This window comes from Cupressus sempervirens, chromosome 8 (assembly GCF_028749045.1).
Source record: "Cupressus sempervirens isolate cs-2001-9-10 chromosome 8, ASM2874904v1, whole genome shotgun sequence".
NCBI lineage: Eukaryota > Viridiplantae > Streptophyta > Pinopsida > Cupressales > Cupressaceae > Cupressus > Cupressus sempervirens.
Genome location: NC_143125.1, coordinates 295,369,454 through 295,386,935, shown reverse-complemented (window position 1 = coordinate 295,386,935; position 17,482 = coordinate 295,369,454). Strand labels below are relative to the sequence as shown.

Genomic DNA, 17,482 nt, shown 5'->3' with positions numbered 1-17,482 from the left:
ATCTGAGTCTACCTCCAACTATTGTTTTGGCCCCTTCCTGGCAACATGGACCCTTCTCTAAATGTTATTGCTCATGATCTGTCTCAACCTTTAACTATTGAAGTTTAGCATTGCCAACACTCTGTTTCTAGTGCTATTGTTGATTTTCTCTTTGGGGGTTCCTCTACCCTCCTCTTGTGATGGGGACATCACTAACACTATTGCCTCAATGATTATCAAACGTCGAAGGAAAAAACACCATGTAGACTCACAATCCCCTCCCCATTTTGAAGATGACTTGAATACCCACTATTGAAATGGGTTACTAGCTATGTTCCTAATCTATTGTCAATGCTCTTCTTTGACCTCCTTATAAATTATTGTATTGGTGTGTAGTTTTAACGTCTTCGTGGTATAGTGGTGTAAGGGACCACCCTTTTTTGTTTTAATATCAAAAACAAGTACAGTAATCATTGTGAATTGTAAGAATCTATGTGTGTGCGCGTGTGCGTGTGCGTGTGCACGTGGTCGTGGCCATGTGTTTTAATATGCAAGAATGGATGTCTGTACGTATGGAACACAAGCATCACTAGCTCTAACTAGCACTACTACCTTAAGACCTTAGATCTAGCCCCCAACATGATGAAGGCAATAGTAGCTATATAACTAAAATAGAACACCCATATCTCCCTAATTCACTAGCTCTAAAGTTGGTCACTTGTCAACTTTGACTTGCAAACATTACCTAATCATGCAATGACCTATAATACCAAGTCTCACACAATGCATATATTGTCTCTCTTCTCATCTTATCTAGCTATATTGTCACTTACAAAAAAAATTGGTACTAACATTACACATGCTTGAGCTTCCTCACAAAAAAGCCTTTATATGTTGACATGCAATCATTTTAGTTGTGTCTATACCCTATCCCTCTCTGCTATCAAGCTCTCTGTCAACTATCAAGTTATCCCTTTCTAAAGCATGTTCATCTCTCTCTATAGCAAATCTATGTTTCTCTACCAATTAGTTATCCCACTCAAACTACAAGCTCTCTCTCCCCACCTAAAGCACATTTCCTCAAATGATCTCCCTATGCCTTGTGTGCATCCCACTTAATGTACACCAAATATGCATCTACACAAAGCCCTCATTAATCCTTCCAAATTCACATGTGCAAAAACATAATCATCTATAAGCACATCCTGTCATAAACCTAATTGATTATGCCTAGTCTAGCATTTAGCATTCTATCAAATGATTAAAGCATGTCAATAATGCAACATAATATGGGAGCATGAAGTAAGTATAATCTATCAAGGACTCACTCCTCACAACCCCCACGATGGCCTTCAGACTATAGCATCAATCTTATCAAACACCAACCTCTAATAGGCTAGGTCCCCAAGGAACCAATATGTTTCAACCCACTATCCACTAGCACAAATCAACCTAAGGATACTTATTGGCTCCCAATCCAAAACCTGTGGCAATTTCATTGTGTCAACATTGCCGCAACCTCCACCCAACCAAATCTATATTCCTATACAACTAAGCTATGACACAAGGACAATACACAAATTCTATCGCTCTCTTGCACATTCGAATAATAACTAGCCAATATAATCAAGGAAAACCTCCTCGTCTTTTCAAGTATAAAATCATCACTAATAAGAGCTCCCAACACTAAAGGCTCCTCTAGCATCCCAATACATTTTGTGTCAAGCAACAACATAGTCTGAGAGGGATTACCCCTACTAAATAGTCATGCTAGTGCTCCCTTTATGTCCCAAGTCCAATAATGCATCTTGCATCCACAAAACAGAACTCACCCAATCCATGCCATCCTCTGAGGTGATGGCAATCTTCCTAGTTGGCATGAAAAATGTACTCATCTCACTTATCATCAATTAACAATGTCGTTAGCATTGATCTATGTGTCCTACTCTGGCATTAGCACCACATCATAGCCTACAGCTCTCTTAACTCCCTAGTATCTCTCATCAAATCGGGTTGTAAGTTGCAATCATTTCCCTTGCTATCAATGTTAGCATCCATGCTTACATGCAAACAAAAAACATTTCAATCTCTTCCAAAATCTATTTGAGAAATGTTCATTGTGTGTTCCATCCCATAGGAAAAACTGTCAAAGCAGTGAAATGCTTGTATTTGCTTAGGTGCATTGCCAATCTGCACAACAAATGTCACTTTGTGATCACGTAAACCACGTCACAAAGCACATGCCTCACTCCCAAAATACACACTAGTCCTGACTGTCTCAGGGTAAGTGTGTACTTTCCCCCATGCACATCCACAATTCTAGGTCAAAGTGTTATGTTTTACTGCTCTGAAATTTATTACTTCAGTGTACCTGCTCTAGCAAAGAACATTTATACAATCTTGAAGAAAAAAAATCAATGACTTGTTTCAAACAATGCTTTTAATTAAGCTGAATCTGGAAGGCATTTGTTATATCAGAAGTGCCACATGCAAAGAAATTTTTAACTATAAAATTTATTTGAGTCTTAATTTGAAAAAGTAGTGCACAAATAAGCCTTCAGTATAACTTGAACCACTTTGCAACCAGTGTCCTATTCTACAATCTAGATGCATTTTCTCAACGAAAAAACCAATTAACCGAAAACAGTTTATTCTACCTAAAATTCTGGCATTTGTATTGGAAAAGCCATCATGATATTCCATCAAACAAAATATAAAAACATTGAGTACGGTAGTGGTTTTACAATCAAAGCATAGCCGATAGGCATACATGGCCCACCAATATAATGGCACCCAACATAAAATAAGCATTAACTATCAATGCTTTAAATCAGCCCCTTTACTACCAAGCAGAAAAGGAGAATTAACCACATGCATCCACACCAAATGGAGAACTATCCTTCGGTAAGGGAGACACCAATTCAAAAGGTTCCTCAATGGGGAGGATCTAGTGCCTCCCACACATCTTTTGCAGTAGTGCTAGTAAAAGCCAAAGTGCCAAGGATGCCCAACCCAGATAGAGGAGCAACTGCACCAAAACTTGCCACACTACGTGCAAGATATTCCCTCCAAGAAAGAGTAGTAACAATGGAAATCTACCCTCCTCACTGGCAAGAGATGAAGAAGCCTTCTATGTGTGGATTCTTGTAACAATGGCTATGTCACTGCTCCTCCATCCCAACCCCAGAAAAGAGCAACAGTAAACTTAACCAGAAAACGGCTCATTGTGCAAGGTGTAATAACTCGACAAATGACGGGTTATTCAAACTCCAATGACAGCTTCATCTGTGACTATAAATGAAAAAAAAACAGAGTAAGAACATATACTTCATTCTCAAGAGAAAAAATCCTGTTGAAAGAGCTCATTGCTATAATTGTAAAATTTCTTGATTTCCAAGCTGAAACAAAACAATAAATCTGAAGAAATGTATAGCCCCCAAATTATGAGTATCGCAATTTGCCCTAGATTTCAATTTTTTTTATAAAAACAAATAAGGGTTTAGAGATACTGTTCGCTTTGGTTTAGGTCCTGCAAGCAAGTTAGAAAAAATTATAATCATAATTCAAAACTAGACATTCTTAGAAATGATTTAATAAACATACATCACTATCAGATAAATAGATTGCTTGAATCAGATTTTACAATGTCTCAATAATAGAAGTAATAAGTTAATCTGATCAGGTTCCCATGAAACCCCTACCCTAGGCCTAAAAGTGGATATACCACCCCTCCTGGCCTCATGTGGTCCTTGCCATACAAATGAGGTGGTGTAACTAGTGTGGTGTCCCGTCACTATTCTCCTCATCCTTGTCACTTCTACCTCAACTCCACTGTTTGAACATCCATATGCATCGTGCATCAGTACACCATGATAGAGATCAAGAGGAACACTCACAGCAGGGTGCCTAGAAAGTCCCTCCTTCCAAAGCTTAAAGGAAGTCCCCTTGTCCCCATTGGGTCCCATGGGACTCCTCAGTCGCATAACATGGGGTGACATGCTTAAAAGGTGATCTCATTGCCATTTTCCATCCCGTGACTACCTCATTTCCCCTAAATGGCTGATTGTAGCAGACAGAGAACATGCAAGACGAACTCTATTTTACAACATTTGTGTTTTAACAGATGAAATGCAAATTAGTTCACAGGCATGCAGATGTATATAATTCGGTATGCATATCTATATGTAAGCTGTCAAATACTTATTATATTTCTGAATTGGTATTGTGATATAAGTAAAATCAGTGTTATGAAGATTAGCTGTACACAAGTATGTATTCACATCTATGAATAGCATCATAATTCTGGGCTACCTATTTAATCCACATAAAATAATCGTAAACAGATTTCTTACTTTTATCTCTTCTTCCTTCTGGTAATTGAACAATTAATATAGATTAGTTGAACTGATTGAAAATTTGATTGCAGGTCTGTTTGCTTGATTCCCAATTGATGTTTGATGAATGGAAAAATGATTTCCTTTGATCTGATGATTTGGTATGTTAGTGAACAATGATTGAATGAATGTCGAATTCATAGATTGAGTGATTTGATACATTGGCCAGTGATGGTAGATAAAATGATCTTTGAATGCTTGGAATTATTTCTCCTTTATACATTATTGGTGAAAGGGTCACCACCTTTCAAAAGAATTGAGCCACCATTTTCCGTCATGGCCTTTGCAAATAATATATTAGTCCCCAGCATCTCCCTCGGATGACCTCCTCAAATGCAACCTTCTCTTTATATATTTCAATCTGAGGGAGAGACACATCTCTTCAACATAGCTGCCCCTTGCAATGGTCACACCCCTCACAAGGGTCACAACCCTTCATCATTGCTATCCCTTTGGAAATTACTTCCATATTTTCTTTCCCTTCCCTCTTTTTCTTCTATGAATTCTAACTTAATTCCTATGCTCCCTTCTCTATGCCTTTAAAACAAAAGTTACTATGATTATCTTCCTAATGATGATCCCTTCCATGCTTTCAACAAATGACTTTTCCTCTTATTTATATCTCTGCGATGGAAGAGTCACAACCTTTCATTATTAAAATTTAAAACCTTTCAAGAGAGTCACAACCCTTCATCAATTCATCCCATTCTTACTCTTCGTCCATTTATCCTTAGTTCCCATGCTCCATTCGTTCTTTTTTTCTCCTTCTCAAACTCCAAATGAAATTCTCTTCTCCGTTTTATATCTCAGGTTTGAAGGAGTTAAAAATTTGTTGACTTGGTGGTCAGCACCTCCTTTGGGACTCATGACATAGCTTAACAGCCTCTCATGGGTCAAATTAATCTCGCATCTGTATCAAGTGTTGATAGTTTGCACTTTTGGCACAGCAGCAACTGATTCCAACAATCTGTTCATTTCATACCTTCTGCCCAGTTATTAAACTTGATTAATTTAATTGTATTTTAATTTAATCTTTAATATTTCAATTTTAATTCTATCTATGTTCTTTTTTATTTTAATATTTTTATTATTTATTATTAAATCCTTTATCAGAAAGGGAACATTAGAAGAAATTCCAAATGAAAGTAAAATATTTAGACCAATGAACAAAATTCCCAAAGCCAGAAATCTGCTGTATGATGGACTCCTGATGATAGGGAGAAAAGCAACCTTGAACTTTGCACCTGACACAAAGTTCTGAAAATGGTGCAAACAAGAACACTTCCTCTTGCACAAAACACAAACTCAATAAGCAGAGACTCTCTGCTCACGAATTCAAATGATAATAACACGAGATTGCAGCATAGAAACAATCTTTATTTTGTATCAAAACTGGGGCCTTTTGTTAGCCTCTCGAAACTCACAGACAAATTCCTCATTCTCCCTATGCACACATCAACATTCTTCTATTCCTCTGTTCTGTGCATCCTTGAGTTTGAACCACCATTGGAATTGTAACGTCCTGCTTCCAGCTATGCAGCCACAGCCCATTGCTTCTCTTCCCTGACTTATATCACCTTGAAAATTTTGTTCCCCGTCAACTCAAATTCAAATTCATTGATGCCTTGCCTTTTCTTTACCCAGACCCTTCCTCTTCCCTTGAAACCAATCAATGCTTATTAGATATTCATTTTCGATCTACAACATTCTACTTTCGTCTTTATGCAGGTACATGATTGGTTTTCTGGCTGGCAACCTTTGGTCTCTACCATGTTTGCCAAGTTGTCACCTGTGTTAATTTCGTGTAGCACTTTCACCCACATTTTGTTTCTGCAGTCCTTATTCATTTCCATTAAAAACGCCTTACGTGGTTTCTTTTTCTCCTTCTGGCATTACTTCTGAAGCGTTGTCCTTCTTAAAAACATTATTTTTTTCTGCTGCATTGTCATAGGCATCTGCAGCTGTATTAGTTCAAAACTTTGAAGTCTCTACTTGCTGTGCTTTTGTCGGTAAACAGATTTGTCATTGTAAAAATGGCCCAACAGAGTGTATGTGGCAAACTGTTCACAACAGTTGGATAGGCCCTTGATATGTGGCCTTCCTCTGCATTTAGAGGGGCAGCTCCCTCATATGATATAATTTTGAAGTTTTTCAAATAAAAGTGAAATCAAACTTTAAAAGATAAATAGAAAGCCATTGATGACGAATGCACCACACAACTTCAAAGCTTTCCTGGACTAACTTAAAACCGCTAATAACAACAATCAAGATCTACGCTTGGGAACTATTACTAGCACAATGCTGATCCAAAGATTCATAAACATATGCACCATACTGTGAGAATGCTCATTGCAAAGAGAATCAACATTTCTAACAATTTAGATTCAGAAGAAGAGAACTCAAATTGCACATTCCATTATTTTCTTGCACTAAGAATCTAAGAGGAATTTCTGATTACAAAGACAAAATTTGTACATACTTTCCAAATATCATCTTCTAATCAAAATTTTCGCATGGTGCTCCCTTTTTCTAAAGTCCAAAAAGTCCCTAGACAAAGATAAGACGATTCCTTATATAGAGATGGAGGTTAAGAACTATCCTTTTGTGGTTAACAACTACTTCCCAAATACGTGATTTGGGTGAGGTTAATTAACCTCTACAAAATTAACTCCAAAATGGAAAACCGGTTCTTTACAAGATCACATTCAAAAGACATGAGATTTGACAAAACTATCAAATAGGTAGCTTTGTGGACATAGAGTGTAGATTTCCTCTTATCCGTCCATGGCCAACTTACTAGCAATTTAGCCTTGAAATCTGTGCACGTTTAAACCACATATGCTAAGTGTCTTTCCTTAGAAACATGTATTTTTAAGGGATTGATTTGAACAATTTGGTGTTCACTATCTTATTACAATTAATGTGCACGCTCTCTCTATATTGCACTTATTGACATGTGATCACAGTGCTTGACTTGACCAATCTTCCCAGTGATGCCTAAGAAGGCTTTTTCTTCACCATTTCATAAAACAGTGTAAAGTTCTCCTTTGTAACACAACACCATGTCTACGGATTAAAATAAACATATGACCCCTTCTCATACGTATCTGTCTTGATTTAAGGTTCATCGTTTCCACTACTTGTTTAACCATACACCAAGGTTTTTATGGTACACCCACCCTCTGTCACACAATTCATTAGCCCCAAGAAGCTAAGCCTCATCATTTGGCATACTGTAAAATATATAGAAAAGTGTGTCCCATTTTACAGTAGCAATATAGCTTGGATTTAACCATGGAACTTGATGTCTCGGATAACAGCTTGGAAGGTTGTATGGCAATGAAGGATTAGGAATTCTTGCAGACCAAGGGAAATTATGTGTACCATACATATTATCATGTACACTAAAAGTTTCGTAGTCTCAGCCCACAGCTAAAGTTGAGACATCTAAGTTCCTCCCACTGAGAACATCTGCTAAACCTCTCAATCCAACGCAGTTAGAATTATCTTCTTCATCTTTACTGGAAGTACATTCACTTTTCTCATTAGTTGTATCATTTGATTTGTGCTTCAATATATCATTGTGTCGGCTATAAAGATGTGAACCCCCCTATGTCTGTGTTACCCACTTGCTGTAGTGCATTGTTAAGAATGACCTAAGTGTAGGCTAGAAGAGTTTGAGGGTACATTGGAAGAGTCGTATAAGGACAAGGATATAAATGAGGTGGTTTTATAATAGGAAGATAAGCTATGTTCGCATTGTCAGTATTGGGTAGTGGTGCACATGCAACTCCTTGGTTGACATTCTGCGCATAGTGACAACGTGCCTTGACTATGATTGTGCAAATACCTCTGATTTCCATTGGGAATTGTGGGCTGAAGGATGGAATTTCCAAATAGTCCACATGTTGTGCCTAAGATCAAATCAACACACAAGCATTTTACCATATAGTTCACATGCCTTCTTTGAGATGCGACATCTTATACTTTATCTGCCATATGATAAACAATTCGCACACAATCCTCACCAATTCTTTCTTTTATACTTGGACTGATTCCCATGTCACTGCAGATTTGGATCATCGGTTTCTCTTCCACGATGTGTTCAGTTCTATTCACCAACCAACCTCTCTATGTGCCACGGCTGGAAAAGATGTGGATCATCGTGCATGCTCCTCTAAGATTTTGAATCGCTCCACCAAGCTCTTTGCATCTTACCATATCTATGGCTATGTTTGCATCATCTCGTGATCGGACTGGTGTCTAAAGTGGGCCAAACATTTTGTCAAGCAGTTATCACATCTTCTTCTTCATATCAAATCAAGGTGCCACAAACTCCAAACTCTCTCCACATAGTGAATTCAATTCATTTGAAAGCGATTTAATAACACCATCCAATGTGCCACGGGTTGGACTAAGAAAATGATAGAGGTTGATTTGTCAAGAAAGTCACATGCTCACGTTGTCAATTGTTACTTCTATATTCAAATGCTTTTCAACTCTTGGAAAATCCGAACATGGCCCATGCTCACTGCGTAGATTCTCTTCAATATATGAGTAAGCGGTTTGAGAGCTTCTCAAACTCGGATGATTTTTGTTTGGCTCTGCATAATCCCCACAGTCTCTACCTTTCATTTTTTTATCAATTGAAAGGTTGATAACCATCTCAAAGATACGTGTTTTCAGCCTCTAACCTTAACCTTTTTGGACAACAGGTTAAGGTTAATGGTTTGGAATACGTGTTTTAGAAATTTATCTTAACCTCTTTTTGATAGAGAGGTTAAGATTTCAAAGTGAAACATGTGTTTTGTACCCCGAACTTGAACCTTTTTAAAGGTTAAGAAGTTAAGGTTAATGGTTCAGATTACGTGTTTTGGAATTTTATCTTAACCTCTTCAAAGGTTAATGGTTAAGATTTTGATTGAAAATACGTATTTTGGTTCCTTCCATTAACTTGTGACAACTTTTGTCTCGGAAGCCGGATTTGAAAAATTCAAAGTGTTGGACGAAGCTAGTGATTAGCTAGAGGATTTGAAATCATGAGACTGCCAAGAATTCAATAAGTCTTCGAACACTTTAAAAATTAAATTTTTATGTCCTACACATTTTGATTGAAAATTTTGAAATTTGGGTATGATAAATACCAAGGCAACAGCTGACTTGGCGACTCTGCTAGGGATCGAACCCAGAATCTCTGGTTTCGCAGACTCAACTGTTGCCTTGGTATATATCAATACCCAAATTTCAAAATTTTCAATCAAAATGTGCAGGAGGACAAAAATTTAATTTTTTAAGTGTTTGAAGACTTATCCAATTCTTGGCAGTCTCATGATTTCAAATCCTCTGGCTAATCACCAACTCCGTCCAACACTTTGAATTTTTGAAATCCGGCTTCCAAGTCAAAAGTTGTCGCAAGTTAATGGAAGGAACCAAAATACGTATTTTCAATCAAAATCTGAACCATTAACCTTTGAAGAGGTTAAGATAAAATTCCAAAACACGTAATCTAAACCATTAACCTTAACTTCTTAACCTTTAAAAAGGTTAAGGTTCGGGGTCCAAAACACTTGTTTCACTTTGAAATCTTAACATCTCCATCAAAAAGAGGTTAAGATAAATTTCTAAAACACGTATTCCAAACCATTAACCTTAACCTCTTGACCAAAAAGGTTAATCAATTACCTATAATGATGTAAGATGGTATTGCCACATGAGAATGTGTTTCTAGTTCTACAACCGAATCTTGGCTTCTAGGACACACAAGAAGATATTATTTCAGATTTGAACACTTTAGCCTGGAGGTGTAGACGAACTACTCAACAATAACATCAAGTGAACCAAGTTCTAGAAGAAGAATTCGGGGAAATCTTGCGAAGAGCTCCTATTGGTCAAAACGTTGTGGTAATTGAAAGAATAGTTTCTATTTCAAGAAAAAACAGGCAAAATCTTGGTCACATCCAAGATCAAGTGAACAATAACCAATAACATGGTTGATAAAAGGTACCTTCCCTTGAATGAAGGTTGGCGACTCTATTTAAAAGATTGAATTATTGGCAACTCTATCCAAGGTTCGAATTCAAAACATGGTTAAGTACAAAGGGAAAGTTGAAAGTGAGTGATAGCGACAGTGATGATGAATACTTTTCATATCCCAAGAAACAGATTCCCAATGAGCCTCTACAAGTTGAATTCTTGAAGAATTTCTATAGCAGCACGAGGCTAGATCCTAGAATGGTTCATCCTTGCTTACTGCAAATTTTCCAAAAGATCGAAGAGGCTAAAGAGTTCAAATCCAAAATAATATCTTCTTGTGTGTCCTAGAAGCCAAGATTCGGTTGTAGAACTGGAAACACATTCTCATGTGGCAATACCATCTTACCTCATTACAGGCGACTGATTAACCTTTTTGGACAAGAGGTTAAGGTCAATGGTTCGGAATATGTGTTTTAGAAATTTATCTTAACCTCTTTGTGATGGAGAGGTTAACATTTCAAAGTGAAACACGTGTTTTGGACCCCGAACCTTAACCTTTTCAAAGGTTAAGAAGTTAAGATTAATGGTTCAGATTACGTGTTTTGGAATTTTATCTTAACCTCTTCAAAGGTTAATAGTTAAGATTTTGATTGAAAATACATATTTTGGTTCCTTCCATTAACTTGTGACAACTTTTGACTTGGAAGCCAGATTTAAAAAATTCAAAGTGTTGGACGGAGCTGGTGATTAGCCAGAGGATTTGAAATCATAAGATTGCCAAGAATTGGATAAGTCTTTGAACACTTAAAAAATTAAATTTTTATGTCCTGCACATTTTGATTGAAAATTTTGAAATTTGGGTATGATAAATACCAGGGCAATAGTTTACTTGGCGACTTTGTTGGGGATCGAACCTAGAATCTCTGGTTTCGCAGACTCAGCTGTTGCCCTGGTATTTATCATACCCAAATTTCAAAATTTTCAATCAAAATGTGCAGGACATAAAAATTTAATTTTTTAAGTGTTCGAAAACTTATCCAATTCTTGGCAGTCTCATGATTTCAAATCCTCTAGCTAATCACCAGCTCCGTCCAACACTTTGAATTTTTGAAATCCGGCTTCCGAGTCAAAAGTTGTGTCACAAGTTAATGGAAGGAACAAAAATACATATTTTCAATCAAAATCTTAACCATTAACCTTTGAAGAGGTTAAGATAAAATTCCAAACCACGTAATCTGAACCATTAACCCTAACTTCTTAACCTTTTAAAAGGTTAAGATTCGGGTTCCAAAACATGTGTTTCACTTTGAAATCTTAACCTCTCTATCAGAAAGAGGTTAAGATAAATTTCTAAAACACGTATTCCGAACCATTAACCTTAACCTCTTGTCCAAAAAGGTTAAGGTAAGAGGCTGAAAACACATATCTTTGAGATGGTTATGAACCTTTCAGTTGATAAAAAAATGAAAGGTAAAGACAGTGGGGATTATGCAGAGCCAAACAAAAAGCGTCTGAGTTTGAGAAGCTCTCAAAATACTTACTCATATATTGAAGAGAATCTACGCAGTGAGCATGGGCCATGTTCAAATTTTCCAAGAGTTGAAAAGCATTTGAATATAGAAGTAACGGTCAACAACCTGAGCATGTGACTTTCTTGACAAATCAACCTCTATCATTTTCTCAATTCAGCGCGCGGCACATTGGATGGTGTTATTAAATCACTTTCAAATGAATTGAATTCACTATGTGAAAAGAGTTTGGAGTTTGTGGCACCTTGATCAGATATGAAGAAGATATGATAACTGCTTGACAAAATGTTTGGCCCACTTTAGACACCAGTCCGATCACGAGATGATGCAAACATAGCCATAGATATGGTAAAATGCAAAGAGCTTGGTGGAGCGATTCAAAATCTTAGAGGAGCATGCACGATGATCCACATCTTTTCCAGCCGTGGCACATAGAGAGGTTGGTTGGTGAATAGAACTGAACACATCGTGGAAGAGAAACCGATGATCCAAATCTGCAGTGACATGGGAATCAGTCCAAGTATAAAAGAAAGAATTGGTGAGGATTGTGTGCGAATTGTTTGTCATGTGGCAAATAAAGTATAAGATGTGGCATCTCAAAGAAGGCATGTTAACTGTTTGGTAAAATGCTTGTGTGTCGATCTGATCTTAGGCACGACATGTGGACTGTTTGAAAATTCCATCCTTCAACCCGCAACTCCCAATGGAAATCAGAGGTATTTGCACAATCATAGTCAAGGCACGTTGTCACTGTGTGCAAAAAGTCAACCAAGGAGTTGCATGTGCACCACTACCCAATACTTATAGTGCGAACATAACTTATCTTCCTACTGTAATACCACCTCATTTATATCCTAGTCCTTATACGACTCTTCCAATGTACACTCAAACTCTTCCAGTCTACACTCAGGTCATTCCTAACAATGCACTGCAGCGAGTGGGTAACACAGACACAGGGGGGTTTACATCTTTATACCCGGCACAATGATATATTGAAGCACAAATCAAATGATACAGCTAATGAGAAAAGTGAACGTACTTCAAGTAAAGATGAAGAAGATAATTCTCACCGCATTGGATTGAGAGGTTTAGCAAATGTTCTCAGTGGGAGGTACTCAGATGTCACAACTTTAGCTGTGGGCCGAGAGTACAAAACTTTTAGTGTATATGATAATATGTATGGTACACATAATTTCCCTTGGTTTGCAAGAATTCCTAATCCTTCGCTACCATACAACCTTCCAAGCTGTTATTTGAGACCTCAAGTTCCAAGGTTAAATCCAGGCTATATTGCTACTATAAAACGGGACACACTTTTCTACTTATTTTATAGTATGCCAAATGATGAGGCTCAGCGTCTTGCGGCTAATGAATTGTGTGACAAAGGGTGGGTGTACGATAAAAACCTTGGTGTACAGTTAAACACGTACTGGAAACGATGAGCCTGAAATCAAGACAAATACGTATGAGAAGGGGTCATATGTTTATTTTAATCCGCAGACATGGTGTTGTGTTACAAAGGAGAACTTTACACTATTTTATGAAATGGTGAAGAAAAGGCCTTCTTAGGCATCACCAGGAAGATTGGTCAAGTCAAGCACTGTGATCACATGTCAATAACTGCAATATAGAGAGAGCGTGCACATAAATTGTAATAAGATAGTGAACAACAAATTGTTCAAATCAATCCCTTAAAAATACATGTTTCTAAGGAAAGACACAGCATATGTGGTTTAAACGTGCACAGATTTCGAGGCTAAATTGCTAGTAAGCTGGCCATGGACGGATAAGAGGAAATCTACACTCTCATGTCCACAAAGCTACCTATTTGATAGTTCTGTCAAATCTCATGTCTTTTGAATGTGATCTTGTAAAGAACCAGTTTTTCCATTTTGGAGTTAATTTTGTAGAGGTTAATTAACCTCAACCAAATCACATATTTGGGAAGTAGTTATTAACCACAGAAAGGTAGTTCTTAACCTCCATCTCTATATAAGAAATCGTCTTATCTTTGTCTATGGACTTTTTGGACTTTAGAAAAAGGGAGCACTATGCTAAAATTTTGATTAGAAGACAATACTTGGGAAGTATGTACAAATTTTGTCTTTGTAATCAGAAATTCCTCTTAGGTTCTTGGTGCAAGAAAATAAAGGAACGTGCAATTTGAGTTCTCTTTTTCCGAATCTAAATTGTTAGAAATGTTGATTCTCTTTGTAGTGAGCATTCTCACGATATGGTGCAAATGTTTATGAATCTTTGGATCAGCATTGTGCTAGTAATAGTTCTTAAACGTAAATCTTGATTGCTGTTATTAGCGATTTTAAGTTAGTTCGGGAAAGCTTTGAAGTCGTGTGGTGCATTCATCATCAATGGCTTTCTATTTATCTTTTAAAGTTTGATTTCACTTTTATTTGAAAAACTTCAAAATTATATCATACGAGGGGGCTGCACCTCTAAATGCAGAGGAAGATCGCATATCAAGGGCCTATCCAACTGTTGTGAACAGTTTGCCACATGGCACATACACTCCGTTGGGCCATTTTTACAGTGACAAATCTGTTTACCTACAGCTTTCCATGTCTGTTTCCATGTATATTTGTATCCCGTTCCAACAGTGTAATATTCATAAGTTGGAATTTTCGGCTTTCCACTGTGAATTGTATAAAACCATTTTCAACAATTCCATTTTGTGCATATTCTGCAATTAGTGTCAACTAGTTTCACATGCCTGACTGTGCTTCTATATTTACATACACAGATCAATCTCTTATGATTGATGGATGTCCACACTCTGTTCTCCGACTGAGAATGCTAGCAAGGTTGCAGAATTTGGCTTTGCACCAGCCTCTTTGCAATTTTTTAATAAGTTGACAAAACTCTGAGGCATCTGTTATTATCCCTATGTTAATCTTTCCCTTTCACCCTCAACGCTCGTAGTCGAGCTTCTGCAAGCTGAATGAGAGATGCCAAAACCACAAAATCATTTTAAAAAACAAAAATAAAACCAAAGACAACAAACGAATATATATTTTGGTTGATGCCAACTGGCCATTCAGCCGGGATGCTCCTACATCAAAAAAGATACTTGAAGGTCTTAGTGAATCACAAGCTGAACATTCAGGATTTTAAAAAAAATAGATGGCACATTCATTCCCCTACAAGAAGACCTTGATAAGCTAAGCACCATAAGAAAGGAATCACCTTCAGCTGAATGCTAAACTCTAAAAGACACTGGAAATGGAGAAAGCCAAAGTTTAAGGAAAGAATTTGAAGACCTCATTAGCTAATAAGCTTATCAAAGGCCAAGTATAAAAAGTCTGAGGATTTAAAAATCTAAAAAATTATACAGGCCCGGGAGGGTAGGTTATGAGAGGTACACTACACTTATAGTGCCAATCTCTCCACCAAATGAAAGGCAATTCCAGACCTAATCCTTAGGTCATAAGATCAGAAATAAGCTGAAGTAATAATTAATCAGAATTTTAGATTTCTCAGTGAGATGAAAGAGATTTCAAATTCAGTAAACCATGTCATCATGTAAAATAAGGCAAAATTCACATATGATTTGATTTTTTCCCCATTTTTGTAGAATTAAGTACTGGCAATTTTATAGTTTTTGGTGCAACCGAATAGTCCAAATACAGTCAAAGAACTAAACACCCAACAGGAAGACCCTGATAAACTAGGTAGCATAATCTATGAGACAGCTTGGACTCAACTGTAGCCTCTCGATACAAGGGATCCAGAAGCAAAAAGAACTTAAAATTTTTGTATGAACACCCAGTAGAGTAGTCTTAAAAAAGGCGTGCCAAAATTACATTACCAGTAACTGAAAACCTAACTTGTAGTTTTTATAAAAATATCCAAACTTGCTTATGAAATATTTCTAAAATAATAACTTATCCTTGTTTTCTGCTGTGATTATTCTTTCCAATTAAAACAATTTCCTTTGTATGAATGTCTCCAATTTTTGGTCAAGGTAGGGGCTTTTGTCGATAAACTTGATATAAGTTACGGATTTCCATCTGTAAAAACTCTCCATGAACCTTGGAGAGGCTTCAACCTCTTTGGTTATATGATTGACATGGAATATATCACAATATTTCTTCCCAATTACCTCTTTCCTTCTAGATATAGGTCCTTTTTAGAAATGGTTCACAATATATTTTATGTTTTCTTGTCATAAGAAAGTTGATTAGGGTGCCATAAATTTGATGCTTGATGATTATGGTAGACTTTATCCCTAATATATCCTCCTTCCATCAATGGTTGTGACTTTTCAATCAATGAACAGTTGTGTCTTCACAATAATCATATCACTTCACTCAAGATGCTAATGCTTCTTAAATTAACAATAACTAATTAGATGTTTATTACTAGTGGTGACAGTTTCTGTCTTCATAGCTTTCCATGATTAGTTTGATGTCTTCGCTTTCGTATACTTAATATCATACTTTCCATGAAGCCAGATAACTACTCCACATATTACTATCAATGACCCCACACATTATCGCTCAACATAATAGAATATCAAATATATCAAATATAGTCATGGTGGGTGTTGCCCAAGGGTCAGCACCAACAATTTTGAAGAATATTATATAACAGCAGATATAGTAATTACTCCCCCAGCTGATATCTGCAGATAAATACTTTGATGATTAAACTTTAGCTTTTAAGAAGGCGATTACAATGTCACAGTCACCGCTATGCAGAGGCAATAAATCTCTGTTATTGTCGATACAAATGTCTCCAATGAGTTGCTGCTTTCACATGATTTATTTATGTAAAGTTAGGGGTCGTGACAGCCTACCTTGGCAAATTAAAAATATTTTAAAATTTATAAGTTTTCAATCTGCTAAGCCGACCTAATTGAGGAGGCATGACTGTTGAGTGAAAGGTGTTTATGAAAGGTTTAAAAAAGAAGTTTTTTAAGAATCATTTGTGCAAAAATTTATTGAAGATCTTTCAGGCAATGAGAGCAGATTTGCAGGAAAAAAAAGTCGGACATATTTTGGAGCAGATATATTGCAGTTTGAAAACATTAATTGAAGACTATAATGCAGATTTGCGCACAGAAATATTTCAGATTCATGAGCACTCATTGAAGATCATTTTGCAGATCTAAGTGGAGATGTTTTTGCAGATTTAAGAGCAGAGTTTTAAGGGAAATTTTGATGGTGTTGTGAGCAGATATTTAATGGTGATTTTGGGCAGATGCCAAAACAATGCAAACAAATTGTTATATTACATTACAAAGGTCAGTCAGTGCCTAATTTAGAATAAGATTGGAAGGTTGACACCTCTCATTATTAGAGATTGTTGTCTCTTTCTGAGTTGATGCTCAGTGGATGTATTGATGTCTCCGGTTAGTGCCTGCAAAGATTGTAAGAAGTTTCCTATATAAGCAATACTGTCTTTGTTTTTTCCCATGAGCGTTTCCTCAAACATGTGTGCATCTTGTGTTCTACATTGTTAGATCTTAGTTGAGTGGAGGCAAAAGAAAAATGTAAAAGTGGGCCCAATGAAGTTTTTTTAAAAAAAAAATTTGTGGAAACCCTAAAACGACCCTTTAAGTCATTATGCAAGTTCATTTACGCTCACATT

The 17,482-nt window shown here is 36.7% G+C and overlaps 1 long non-coding RNA gene across 1 annotated transcript in view; it reads right to left on the bottom strand.

Annotated features, from left to right (window-relative positions):
* Window positions 1–2,626: 2,626 nt before the first annotated feature.
* LOC149542589 (uncharacterized) overlaps window positions 2,627–17,482 on the bottom strand; it is a 38,040-nt gene continuing 23,184 nt past the window's right edge. The window contains exon 2 of the long non-coding RNA XR_016355479.1: window positions 2,627–3,270. This is a non-coding gene — a long non-coding RNA (uncharacterized LOC149542589). The remainder of the gene's footprint in view (window positions 3,271–17,482) is intronic.